Consider the following 14347-nt stretch of genomic DNA (forward strand, 5'->3'; position numbering starts at 1 on the left):
AATCCAAGTATTTCTCGTGTGGCTTCTAGTCAAAAATTATTCTATTAGAGTAATTATTTGATAATTTACTGGTCAATTTAGAACAATAAGTTAAAAATCTAATTGTCTCTTCTAAGAATTTACTAAATCAACTAATTACTTGGTACATAATAGATACAATTTCCTTGTTGCTTAGGAATCATGAATGAACTATAATATTTAATTTATCTTGAAGGAAAGCTTACAGATTGTTTTCCTTTCAAAAGTTTTTGGGCTATTGATTCTAGAACAGATAGGTTCAAGTGATGGAAACCAAAATTTTAGTAAGTTAGGATCTCTGTGAGTTTAACGCTGACTTCCTCATCGCAATTGACCAGAGAATCCCATGGGGAGACATTAAAACTATAACTATGTTTTTTAATCCTAAAAATGAAGGTAAGGCTATTGATCCATCAGTTCTAAAAGAACTATTACAACACATCATAACTTAAAACCATACAGACCAATAAATCTAATATAGCAATCTCTTCCAGTTCCTGATAGGTGGTTCTTTAACTTCTGATTGACTATTTCCAGTGAAAGGATACTCACTGACTTTAAATAAATCTATTTTATTGTTGAAGAGATCATCACAATTACCAATATTTACTGAGTGTTTACTCTTTGTCAGCTACTAAACCAGTCATATTTATTTAATATCACATATGTATTGAATACCTACAAAGTTCCAGACACTGTATAAGGGTAATAGGGGTCCAGCAATGAGCTAAACAAACTCCCTATACTTACCATCCTTATATTTCATAATTTAACCAACAAAATAACTTACAAGATGGATAATATATTTAGTACCAGTATTTGTCTCCCTTTTATAAGTGATGAAAGAGGGTTAGAGGTTTTTCCAAAATCACAATGCTATTACAACATAAACCAAGTGTTACAGTACATTTTGTGAACTATAACAGTATATTTTAAAAACCTAATAAACCCATATCATCTTTAGGAAAGACATTAGTCCTTTTTTATCCCACTAGGAAAATATACCATTCATATGTTAGTGTCATTATGATAGGAATTGTGTATGAGTATTTGAAAGTTCCAGTTTGTGATTTAAAAAAGTAATTTCCAATTGGCCAGAAGAAGATATGTTGGATTTATGAGATATTAGAGATATATTTTGCATTGTAGTTATGTGTATTGTCCTGTTTTATTTTTATTATTTACCATTTTAAAGAAAAAAACTTACAAAGTCAAACCAACTTCTATAACGTAAAATGTTTCTGTTTTTAATATACTGCTCCTCAAGTCCTATGGATAATATAATAAATCCAACCAAGAAACATCACCTATATAAGTGAATCTACACAAATGGTGACAGGCTTTCCTAAAGCTTTTTAAATGGATGACACTTAGAGAAAAGTAGAGGATGAATTAAGTGTCTATTAAAGATCTCAGAAAGCTCAGGTGGTAATGCTAGCAGAGCGTACGTATGTACTTTATCTGTACCATTGCAAAAGCTTCACTGTAATTCCTTCCTTGTATGCCTTATTAGCATAATAGTTTTTAAAAGAAGACCATAAATGGACTAAAAGCTAAACTCTTACTTTTAAAAAGTAAATTACAAATACAAGTACTGTAGTTCTGTTTACACCTCTGTAATAGACAGCCTCTAAGGTCATTCTGCGTTATGGTATTCAATCTCTTGTGCAATCTCCTCCCCTTGAGTCACTGGACCTAGTGATAAGCATCTAATGAATAAAATATGACAAAAATAATGGGATATCACTTCCATGATTAGGTTACAAATAGATCATGACTATTATCTCTCTCTCTCTCTCTCTCTCTCTCTCTCTCTCTGCCTCTCCATCCCCACGCTCCTCTCCTTCTCCCTCTCCCTTTCTCCCTCTCCCTCTCTTTTTCTTCCTCTCCTTCTCTCTCTCCTTCTCCCTCTCCCTCTCCCTTTCCATCTCCTTCTACCTCTCCCTCTCCATCTCCATTTCCATCTCCATGTCCATGGCCATCTCCCTGGCTTGCTCAGATGTCATGTGAAACTGCCCTTATGGAGAAGCCAACGTGGCAAGAAATAACCATCAGCATGAACCTGATCTGGCAACAGTGAGTGAGTTTGAAAGCAGATTCTCCCCAAGTTGGGCCTTAAGATAACAAGATCTTGGCTAAATGAAAACTATTTGCATTTCACAAGTCTTTCTTTACAGAAAGTCAGCCTCAGCAAACACCTTTCCTTCTTCACAGAAAACTCAAGACACAAAGCCTTTGGGATACAAAAATAAACACCTCTAATTTAATAACTTGAAACACAGTTAATGAACTCAGGGTTATCCTTTCGAAGCGATAAGCTTCATTAAGTGATTTCATAACAATGTAAATTTTTCCAGTAGGATGTGGTGACCGAAAAAAATCAGTCAATTGGTTCAATAATTTTTAATATTCTAATTTATTTTGGCAAAACATGCATGGCAAGCTACTCTACCAGACTTTGCATCTGAGACACTTTCGCAATTCCAGCTCATCTCCCTTCAGCTTTTAGCTAGGTTTGCAATCTCCACAGGCACTAACTCGAGTGAATTTTAATAATTATACAATGTGCTACATTTGGTGAGCAAGGAAGAAAAAATATACATGTTTACTTCCTCACTAGAAATGAATGTCAAACTCAGAAGCCCTTAGGTCATACTTGCTAGTTACTGTGTAGTGTTTCCACAAATCCCTAACGCTGCATATGCATTTTGAAAAATTGCCTATGGTAATTTCTAGAAATATACCTGTACAGGAGTCAAATTACTACTGTGAAAACAAAGTGTAAAAATTACTAAAAGGAATGTTCAAAGCATGCTTTATTTTCCAAGTTTCAATGTTATCTTAAAAAGTATGTAGAAATCACGCTCATCTCTAAGGGATGTCAAGTTAAAAGCAAGGATCCAAATTTTCCCAACTATGTGAATACATCTGACATTGACTAGAACTAGAACTAGGTTTTTAGATGAATACTTCAGGGGGAAAAATAATGTAAGTTTCTTGCGTTCAATTGTCAACCTTTCACAGAATATAACTGAAACCCTGGAATAAACAAATGATGAGAAAAGGTTATTTATTTTTATTCTCCTCCCTCCTCAACCATTTCACCTGCTGAGGTCAGAACAAACCAAAGATATTTGGCTTCAAAAATTACTCACGCTCAAGTTTAAGTGAATCAGAATATGGAGAATTTATGCCCCCAGGTATTGTCTGAAACAATTGAGCAATCAGTCAGTAATTAATGAAGTCTAACAGCTGAGTGTGGTAACAAATGAGGTATGCAACTTAACTGAGAGATCAGAGAAAGAGAAAATTGAGAGAACTTTGCTAAACCACTATTACCCCAGAGGGAGTATGTACACACACAAGGTTCCACCCTCTGAGGAGCAAAACCAAACACTTCACACTGTGACGAGAAACAGACTTCACTAAAACAACCTAGTCAAGCCACAAAACAAATAAAAATATAAACAACAAAAACAAGCCCCAGAGAGAGGGTAGGGGAATTGTATCCAGAGTTGGTATAAGATATTACCTAAAACGTGAGGTTTTCAACAGGAAAACATGCTTAAAGGAGCAAAGGAGAATATAATAACAATGTCTAAAATATCAATAAAGAGATACTAGTAATAGAAAAGACTTAAGAGGAAATTCTGGAGTGAAAAGTATAGTTGGCCCTAGAACAACATGAGGGTTAGGGGAGCTGACCCCTTGCACAATCAGTCTTCCGTTTCCATGGATTCCGAATTGTAGATAAAAAATACAGTTGACCTTTGAACAACATGGATTTGAACTGTGCAGGTCCATTTACATGTGGATTTTTTTAGCAGTTGACCATAATGCAATTGACCTGTGCAGTTCAAACCTGTGTTATTTAAGGGTCAACTCCATGGTTGGGAATCTGCATATACAGAGGGCCCACTATAGTTATACGTAGATTTTTAACTGCTTGAGAGGTCAGCATCTCTAACCCCTGCCTCATTCAAGGGTCAACTGTATGTGGTAATAAGCCCTAGAACCACCACCAAAAAATAATTCTGAAAAATATAGTGGAAAAAATGATTAAAGAAGAGATGGAGAAACAAAAAGTCATGAAACATATGGAAAACAAAGTGTAAAATGTCAGTTTAACTACAACTATATCAATTATCACATCATATGTGAAAGTATTAAACAAAAAAATCAAAAGGCACAGATCATAAGACTAGACTTATAAAGGTAAGATCCAACTACAAGCTGTCCACAGGAGACATACTTTAGATACAAAGAAACAAACACGTTGAAAGCAAAAGGAGGGAAAAAGATATATCATGTACACAGTAATGATAAAAAGACTGGAGTAGCTATACTCACATCAGGAAAAAAGTAAGCTTTAAAAAAAAGAATCACTAAATATAAAGAGGAACAGTTTCCAATGATAAAAACGTCCATCAGGAAGATATAACTATTATAAACATATATACACCTCACAACAGAAATTCAAAATATATGAAGCGAAAACTGAGTTAAAAGGAAAAACAGACAATTCAAAAATAATACAGTCATGTGCCACATAATGACATTTTAGTAAATGATGCACTGCATATGACAGTGATTCCATAATAATAAAGCTGAAATAGTCCTATAGCCTAGTGATGTCATAGCTATGGTAACATCATAGCACAATGCATTATTCATGTGTTTGCCACGATGCTGGTATAAACAAACCTATTGCACTGCCAGTCATATAAAACTATAGCCCAGTCATATAATTACAGCAGTAGGCTACACAATTTAGGTTTGTGTTAGTACACTCTATGATGTTTGCACAACGAGAAAATCACCTAAGGACACATTTCTCAGAATGTATCCCTGTTGTTAAGCACAGATAACTATAATTGGAGACTTCGATACCCATTTTTCATAATAAATAAAACAACTCAACAGAATAGCAATGGGAAATAGAAGACTTTCGCGACACTATAAATAATCTAGACCTCACAGGCATCTATAGAACAGTCAACCCAACAACAGCAGAAACCACATTCTTCTCAAATGCACTTGAATATTTTTCAGGATAGACCATAATTCTGTAATAAAACAAGCTTTAATAAATTTAAAAGAAATAGAGCCATAAAAAGAATGTTCTCAACTACAATGAAATGAAATTGGAAATTAACAATACAAATAAATTTGGGAAGTTAATAATATGTGGAAATTAAATACCACAATACTAAATAACCAAGAGGTCAAAGAAGAAATCAAAAGAGAAAACAGAAAATACTTTGAGATGAATGAAAAGATATACTATATTAAAAATTATGGGGTGCAGCTAACGCAATGCTTAGAAGAAAATGTGTAGCTATAAACACCTACATTTAAAAAGAACACTATCAAATCAACAATCTAACCTTCTGCCTTAAGACCTTGGAAAAAGAAGATCAAACTGAAACTAAAGGAAGCAGAAGGAATAAAATAACAAGAATTAGAGTTAATTCCAATGAAGTAGAGACCAGGAAAACAAAAGGGAAAAATCAAGAATACAGTCAATAACATTGCAACAACTACGTATAGTGACTGGTGGGTACTAGACTAATCAGGGTGATCACTGCACAAATTACATAAATGTCGAACCACTATGCTGTACACCTGGAACTAATATAAAATAATATCGAATGTCAACTGTAACTTTAAAAAATAAATAAATAATTAAAAATAAATTTTCAAAAAAGATATCTAAAAGTTGGTTCTTTGGAGAGATCAATAAAATTGACAAATCTTTAAACTGATGAAGAACAATTAGAGAAGATCCAAATTACTAAAATCAGTAATAAAAAGGGAACATTACTACCAACCTTATAGAAATAAAAAGGACTATAAAGGAGTATTATGTACAAATTGCTTGCCAAAAAATTGGTCCATAGATGAAAAGGTCAAATTCCTAGAAAGACACAAACTATCAAAACTGATTTCAAGAAGAAATAGACATTCTGAATAGATTTATAACAGGAGACAGAACTTGTAATTTAAAAAAATTACCCAAAAAGAAATGCCCGGGAACTCATGGCTTTTCTGGTAAATCCAAACAAAGATTTTAAAAAGAATTAATACCAATTCTTCAAAAACTCTTCGAAAAAATAAAAAAGGAAGAAACACTCATTCTATGAGGCTAGTATCACCCAGATATCAACATCAATCATAAAAAGGAAAGAAAGCTATTTTACGTGCCAATATTTTTCACAAATATAAACACAAACATGTTCAACAAAATAGTAGCAAATTATATCCAGCAATATATAAAAAGGAATATAAACCATTTCATGAAAATTAAGTGGGATTTATCCCAAAAATGAAAGGTTAGTTTAACATTCAAAAGTTAATTAATTAAATATAACATATCAATAAAGATAAAAATCACATAATCAACTCAATAGATACCTAAAAACCATTAATAAAATCCAACATGATATAATATATAAAGAACTATGAATAAAAGGAAAATTCCACAATCTGATAAAGGGCATCTATCTATAAGAGCAAATAGCGAATACAATACTTAATGGCAAAAGAAAGACTGACTCCAAATATAAGACAACATGTCCACTCTTGGTGTTTCTATTCAAAATTGTGATGAATGTTCTAGTCAAAGAAATTTGACAAGTAAATAAAACAAAGCATCCACATCTGAAAGAAAGGAGTATAATTCCTTATCTTCATTTGCTGATGACATCATCTTGTACATAGGAAACCCTAAGGAATCCCCTAAAAACTATTAAAACTAATAAATGAATTCACCAAGGCTGAAGCTGAAAGGTACAAGATCAATATATAAAAATCATTTATATTTCTATAGACTAGTAATAAATAATCTAAAATGAAATTAAGGAAAAATTCCATTTATAATAGGATCAAAAAGTATAAAAAATAATGAATTTAACAAAATAATTGCAATACATGTACACTGAAAACATTACTGAAAGAAATTAAGGAAGATTTAAATGGATAGGCACCCCATGCTTATAGATTGAAAGATTTCACATTGTAAAAATGGCAATACTCACCAAAGGGATCTAGAGATTCAATGCAATGCCTATCAAAATATCAATTGCCTTTTTTTGCAGAAATCTGATCTTAAAATTAAGTTGATCTTAAAATTCATATGGAAATGCAGATATCCAAATAACCAAAACAGTTTAGAAAAGTAGGATGATTCCAACTTTCCAATTTCAAAATGTACTAGAAATCTACAATAATCACAACAGTGCGGTAATGGCATAGCGCTAAAGGTTTAGATCAATGTAACAAAATTGAGAATCCAAAAATAACCTTTACGTGTACGTTCAAATGATTTCTAACAAAGATGCCAAAACAATTCTACGTGAAATGATACTCCCTTCAATAAATAGTGCAGAATAACTGGATTTCTACATGCAAAAGAAAGAAATTAGGTCCCTACTTCACATCACATACAAAAATTAACGCAAAATGAATCAACAACCTAACTGTAAAAGATAAAACTATAAAACTCTGAGCAAAGAAATATAGGTGTAAATGTTTATGACCTCGGATTACACATGATTTCTTAGATATGACACCAAGAGCACAAAGACTAAAATTAAAAATAGATACAATGTGATATGTAGATGATGCATTACAGAATTGTACACCTGAAACCTATGTAACTTTACAACAATTGTCACCCCAATAACTTTAATTTAAAAAAATTAAAATTGATAAAATAGAATGCTGAAAGTATTCAATTATTTGAAAATAAGGCGGGTGAAAGAATAAATATATATGCATATATAGTCGATTGTTTTCAACAAAATGATGGGTTATTTTAATGGGGAAATTATAGTCCCTTCAATAAATAGTCTGGAACAAGTGGATAGTCTTATGTTAAGAAAATATTATTCATTCACCCTTATCTCACAATATATATGAAAATTAACTCCAAATATATAATTTAATCATGTAGCTAAATATAAAAGCAAACATTATAAAACTCCTACAGAAATATTTATGCCCTTGGAGTAGATAAAGCAATCTTGATAGAATACTAAGAGCCTAAACCATAAAATAAGGAAGTAATAACTGGACTTTCAAGGTTTAAAACATTGCAGCTTCCAAAGATACTATGAACAAAATTAAATTTACAGACACATACCAAGAGAAAATATATGGGTTATAAATGATCTGGTTCCAGAAATTATAAGGAACTATTACTATTGCATAATAAGACAAACAAACTGACAACAAAATGGACATAGCTGTGTACAAGAGATTTCACCAAAAATAGGTATTAAAGTGGCAAATAAGTACATAAACATTTTCAACAGTATTAGTCATTAGGAAAATGCAAATTAAAACCACAAAGAGATGCCACTACACACCCACTAGAATAGCTAAAAGTAAAAAGACTGACAATACTATTTTGGTAAAGATGTGGAGGAATTAGAACTCTCATACACTGCTGGTGGAACAGCAAAATTATACAGTCACTGTGGAAAACAGTTCAGCAGTTCTCTTATAAGTTTAACTTATCAAGTTAAAAATATACCTACCATGTGACCCCGAATCTCACATCTAGCTATTTCTAAAAGAGAATTAACTATATGTGTCCACCCCAAACTTATACACAAATGCTCACTAGAGTCAAAACTGGGAGCAACCCCAACACCCATCAGTAGGAGACTTGATAAGCAAATTGAAGCATATGCACACCATGGAGTACAAGTCAGCAATAAAGAGACTGATACGTACAGCAGTATGGGTGTATCTCAGAAGCATTTTGGCAATTAAAAAAAAAAAAAAGTCAGACATAAAAGACTACATTACATGTGATTCTCTATAGATGAAATTCTAGAAAAGGCAAAAGTGTAATCATAACAGAAAGCAGATGACTGGCTGCTTGTGAGCAGGGGTGGGAGAGGGGTGACTGCCAAGGGCACTAGGGAACACTTTGTCATGATGGACATGTTCTACGCCATGATGGCCTTGGTGCTTACATCACTCTGTGGCTGCCAAAACTCGTCGAAGCATACACTTGAAATCGGTCAATTTCAATAAAGCTGGTGTAAAAGCACATGTAAATGCCTAGATCCATCCTGAGGCATACTGAATTGGAATCTGAGGGAGGTGAAGCCCAGAAAGCTGACGTTTTGTAAAACCTCCCAGGTTTACGAGAGCCAGGCAAGCAGCTATGGGCAACTCAATCATCAGACCCCGATTCTGCAATAAGCAAGACGTGATAGTTGGTCAGCCCTGGGCAACCCTAGACTCACAGATGGCTGAGGTTAAACCTGTCACATGTTTAAATGCTTCCTACTCTGCATCTTGATTTGTTGGAAAATGGGGACATGACTATGTTTTAAGGGACCGGTCAATAGGCCAATATGGGCATCAGGAGAAGACAGAACACAGGAAAAAAGCTGAGTTGTAAATAGTGTTTCTTACTCTTACTACTGCTGTTACTGTTATCACTGTTATTATTTTCTAATTTCAGATGTATCATTACTTTTCAAAAAAAATCTTGAGGGCAAATAAATTTCAAGAAATATTATTTTTGAAAAGTGGAGCTCAAGTGGTGGAATGACAAACAGTGGAATTCAGCTTTTCCTTTCATCTTCCCTTTCAACTATGTCCTGTCAGGAATTCATTCACAGTGAAGGCCAACGGAGGGCAAAGCACTGACGTAGGCATCACAGGGTAATGGTTCTGAAACTTAACTCATCTTCAGCCCCCTAAAGGATAAAGACAGGAAAAAGATCCAAAGTCCCTCACCAAGAAATTTTACTCATGGCCTGGGCTGAGATCCAGGGGTCTGCAGATGAAGTGCTCCTGCTGCATCTGATGGGTAACCAGGTTGGAAATAGACTGTCATAGGATCTATGAAAAAGTTTTAAAATAAATTCCCTGATATCTCCGATCAGTCTCAAAGACAAATTGGGCTAAATTATAATGAACTCCTTTTACGTCCAAATTGAGCCAGTGCCTTACGGATGCAGAAGACACCAGGACTCCTTCCCTTCAGTGTTTCTAATACCCTAAATGCAAGTAGAGACCATGATACATGAGTCAGTTTTCAGATGTCCGTTATCTGGAACGTGGAAATAGATATTGGTATAAAGGAAGTGTTAATCATTACTAACTTTAATGCAAACCAGCCATCCCAGTTATTCTGGAAATCCTGAGCATGCCTGTGGCTGAGAGCTATGCTCAAAATATGTGTCAATATCCTAGAAATAATGTCTATTTTCCAGAGTCCTATAAACTGAGTCCCCTCTCTAGCATACATTTCTCATAGTCTTTTTCTTTTCTTTTTTTAATTAAAGTTTATTGACAGCGTAATTTTCCACAAAGACTTCAAGAACCTGCCTTTGGAGAAGGAGTGGTTTTTTTTTGTTTTGTTTGTTTGTTTGTTTGTTTTTTGCTGTTTTTTTTTTAAATTTATTGGGGTGACAATTGTTAGTAAAATTACATAGATTTCAGGTGTACAATTCTGTATTACATCATCTATAAATCCCATTGTGTGTTCACCCCCCAGAGTCAGTTTTAAAGAAGGTGTGGCCTGGTGGCGGGTTAGTAATCACTTCCTGCCCTTGGAAACCTAAAAGAAAACCAGGTTATGCATCTATAAATTGGGACCCTTACACATCAGAAAATCCTCATGAGCTTTGCCAACCTGTTGGTTATAGTCCATTTTGGAAGATATCACACTTCACTGAGAGTCCATATTTACTTTATAACCCATAACCTCTGAAAATTCACCTGAAGGCTGCACACTATAGATATTTTCCCCACTTTTTTCATACTGGAAACATGGGATCTAAAATAACTAATTTTTATTACAAAAAAATAAGTGTGCAAAACATAACACTATGATATATCATATTGTTTCAAGGGTATAGAAGTTATTTTTCCAAATATGTGCGTAGGTCTGGAAGAAAAAGACAAAAACGCCTTACATTGTAAAAAACAAGTATTTCCTTTGTTTAAAATAAAACTGTAGCCTTTTTTCCAGAAAGAGCAATTACTCCATTGCAGCCATTTTTTTTTTTTTTTTTTTTTAATATGTGCTTAACGTTGTTTGTTGTGCTTTCAACTCACAAATCATGCTGTTAGCATTTTCATGCAACAAATTTTAGGTGTGTGTATGGTGGGGCGGGGTTCTCTGCAGTGACAGATAATGGAATGTGTGTCTGATGGGTGAGAAGATAACAGAGTTGGGAGAGATGATGGATAAAACAACACACGCCAATAAGAAATAGGCATTTGAAATGTAAGGACCACATATTTATAATTTGATTGGCCAGAATATAGTAGGAAGAGGGGACAAAAAGGAAGGTTCTGGACCTCATAATCTGTATTGGATGTTTATTTTGTACAGTGGAGAAATTAGAAGATGTAGTCATAATTCAAAAGGAGCTAGGAAATACATAATTAAATATTATATACCTAGTATATCCAATCAGAGAGTCCTAACAAGGTAGAGTGTAAGCCGACCATAGGCCTTCCCAAGATGAGAAAACCAGGGTGGAAGGCCAGGATAACACCAACCCTAGGCACAGAACTAAAGCCAGAAAGCTCTCAGTCACCCTCAGAGAAGAGTGTGCTTTAGGGGAGCAGAGGTCTCCACAGGGACCTACCACTCACACTCAGCTATGGCTTAACAGGCAAACAGACATTTTGTGATTAGACAAAGAGGTTGGACAATTAAGTTCACGAACTCATCCTAGAAAATGTACTACATACCTCATTGCTGAATATCACTATGGTGACCTTCGAAGTATTACCCTTGGGAAGCTATGCACTGATGCCAGTGCCTAGTCCACCCTTCAAAGCAATTTTGGAATTCTCTGAATGGCCATCAGAGCTGTCATTTTATTACCCTTGATGTCCTGAATGTCATCAAAATGTCTTCCTTTCAATATTTCCTTGATCTTCAGATAAAGAAAGAAGTCATTGGGGGCCAGAACAGGTGAGTAGGGAGGGTGTTTCAATACAGTTATTTGTTTACTGGCTAAAAACTCCCTCACAGATAGTGCCGTGTGAGCTGGTGCATTAGCCACGAATTGTTAGCAAAAAGGTCAGGTCATCTAACTTTTTCACTCAGCCTTTTCGGCACTTCCAAATAGTAAACTTGGTTAACTTGGTAAAATTCATAATGAATAATCCCTCTGACATCAAAAACTGTTAGCAACATCGTTGCAACAAGTTCACCATCTTGTCAGACCTCATACAACAACCTGAGAGGTGGGCAAGTATTAGTTATAATTTTACAGACAAATTCTAGAGGTAGAGGCTGATTAAAGAATATTAACCCTTAGCACATTAAGTAAAACTTACTGATCCTGGAACATGAAAGGGGATCAAGGGCCACACAAGGAAGCCACCTTGTCACTCTATGTCTCTTCAAACTTTCTGACATAGTTTTTGATTATTTGCCATGTCAACACACTGCGCTAGGCATGATGGGAAAAATAAACATGTATATAAAACTGGGTTCCTATTATTGAGGCGGTTAAAATTCAATATTTACATATCTATTTAATGGTATAGTAGTAAGTTTGAATCTCACCTCCACCACTTATTAAATTTAGGCATTTGGGGTAACTGTTTAACTTCTCTACCTTTTGAATCAACCTTTCAGGGTTGTTGTTGGGACTGGATATATCATATAGTAACAGCCTTGCACCTACCAAACCCTCTATAAATGGTAGCTTTTATTATGTGTTCATACATGTAAATGATTCTCACTTTCACTTTGTTCAAATAAAAGAGTGATATAGGAATTAAAACAAATCCCTCAGTTAACCATTAGAATTTAAATAATTATAACTTAAGATTTCAGAGAGAGAAATATCATCCACTTACTCCAAATTGGCTTCTACATAAGTATAGTTCCATAGATATAGACTTGCGTGAAAACAGATAAGATACTGTGGAGTCTCATATTAAAATAAAAAATAATGAGTTTGAAAAGGATGGTCCTTTATTGAATTATCATATAAAACATTTAGTAATAGCAGAGACATAAATAGGATTCAAAGAAATAGAGAATAATTAGAAATGTAAAATAATTTTCTCACAGAGATAATTCAGTTGATTTTTCCAAAGAAGGTGAACCTAAACAAAGAAATAAATCTCTAGAAGAGAGAGTAAACTGAAAGGAAACTAAAGGTAATGCTAATGTCTCTTAAACAAAACAATAAGCTTGACACACAGTGAAACTTAGTGATTAAGAGCATGGATTCTGAAGTCAAATTGTCTAAGTTCAAATTCCAGCTCTGGCATTTTGTACTTCTCTGTACATCAAAATATATTTTTTTAAAAATTAGAATCTATCATTATATCGTATAGATAATTAAATAGCTAATGTATACAAAGTACTTAGAACAGTGCCTGGCATATAGTCAGTCCTAAACAAATGTTATCATCATCATCGTCATTGTTCTCATCATCATTAAAATTTTAATTATAGATATGGTAAGCACAATTCTAAGAAGCATCTCAAAAGAGGCAATTTCATAGAGCCAAGAAGGAATGATTCTTTTGCATGATGATTAACTTGATTATGGTTAGTTAACGTACTGGTGAGAATACGATGCCAGTTTTTCCAAAGTTAAAGATCTGATTTTCCTGTGGGCCTGCTGCCCGCATTCCATGACCACAGATTAATGCAAAAATACTGTATTCAATGAAATGTCCTGGTTTTAACAAGGTGATTGGTGAGAAAATATAACTTGATTAATCCAAATTCATGAATAACTTTAGAAAAAATGAATCTATAAATACTTTCCCATTGATCACAATTTGGTCACATGGTCTTAATATATTACAATATATCCTGGGACTAAAAATATTTAAGGATGATCTAGAGCCATGTCATTAATTTTTGTAGAAAAAGAAAATAGACTCAGAGACAAAAAGTGACTTAAACCAGATCACATGATTACTTTGTGACAGAGCTAGAATTCTTAGCCCATGTTTTGTTATATTTTTCTATTACCCTACATTCATTAATATAGAATGTTTTTATTATCTCCGAGAAATTCCTATTTAAAACTTCGATTTCTGTAAGTATAGTTTATTATTGTATTATACAGAACTCAGTCCCAGTGACAGAATGTGGGACTTTGTTATGGGAAAATGGGAAGCCATTTTAAGGTATTGAGTGGGTAAGGTAAAGATTGACATGACTTGACTTAAATTTTCAAGACATCACTTTGCCTTCAGAATAAATGGTGGGGAGGGGACAGGATCAATTAGGAGGTTATTGCAATAACCAACATAAGAGATGATGGTGGCTTAGATCAGGATGGTAGTAACAACAATGGCAGTAAGTTGTCAA

At 34.0% G+C, this 14347-nt stretch overlaps 1 protein-coding gene across 6 annotated transcripts in view; it reads right to left on the reverse strand.

Annotated features, from left to right (window-relative positions):
- GRM1 (glutamate metabotropic receptor 1) overlaps positions 1-14347 on the reverse strand; it is a 336860-nt gene that overhangs the window by 211078 nt on the left and 111435 nt on the right. The gene's annotated exons all lie outside the window — the stretch shown is intronic.

The sequence above is a fragment of the Rhinolophus sinicus genome, chromosome 2 (genome assembly GCF_057876585.1).
Source record: "Rhinolophus sinicus isolate RSI-liver-muscle chromosome 2, RSI-T2T, whole genome shotgun sequence".
Lineage (NCBI taxonomy): Eukaryota > Metazoa > Chordata > Mammalia > Chiroptera > Rhinolophidae > Rhinolophus > Rhinolophus sinicus.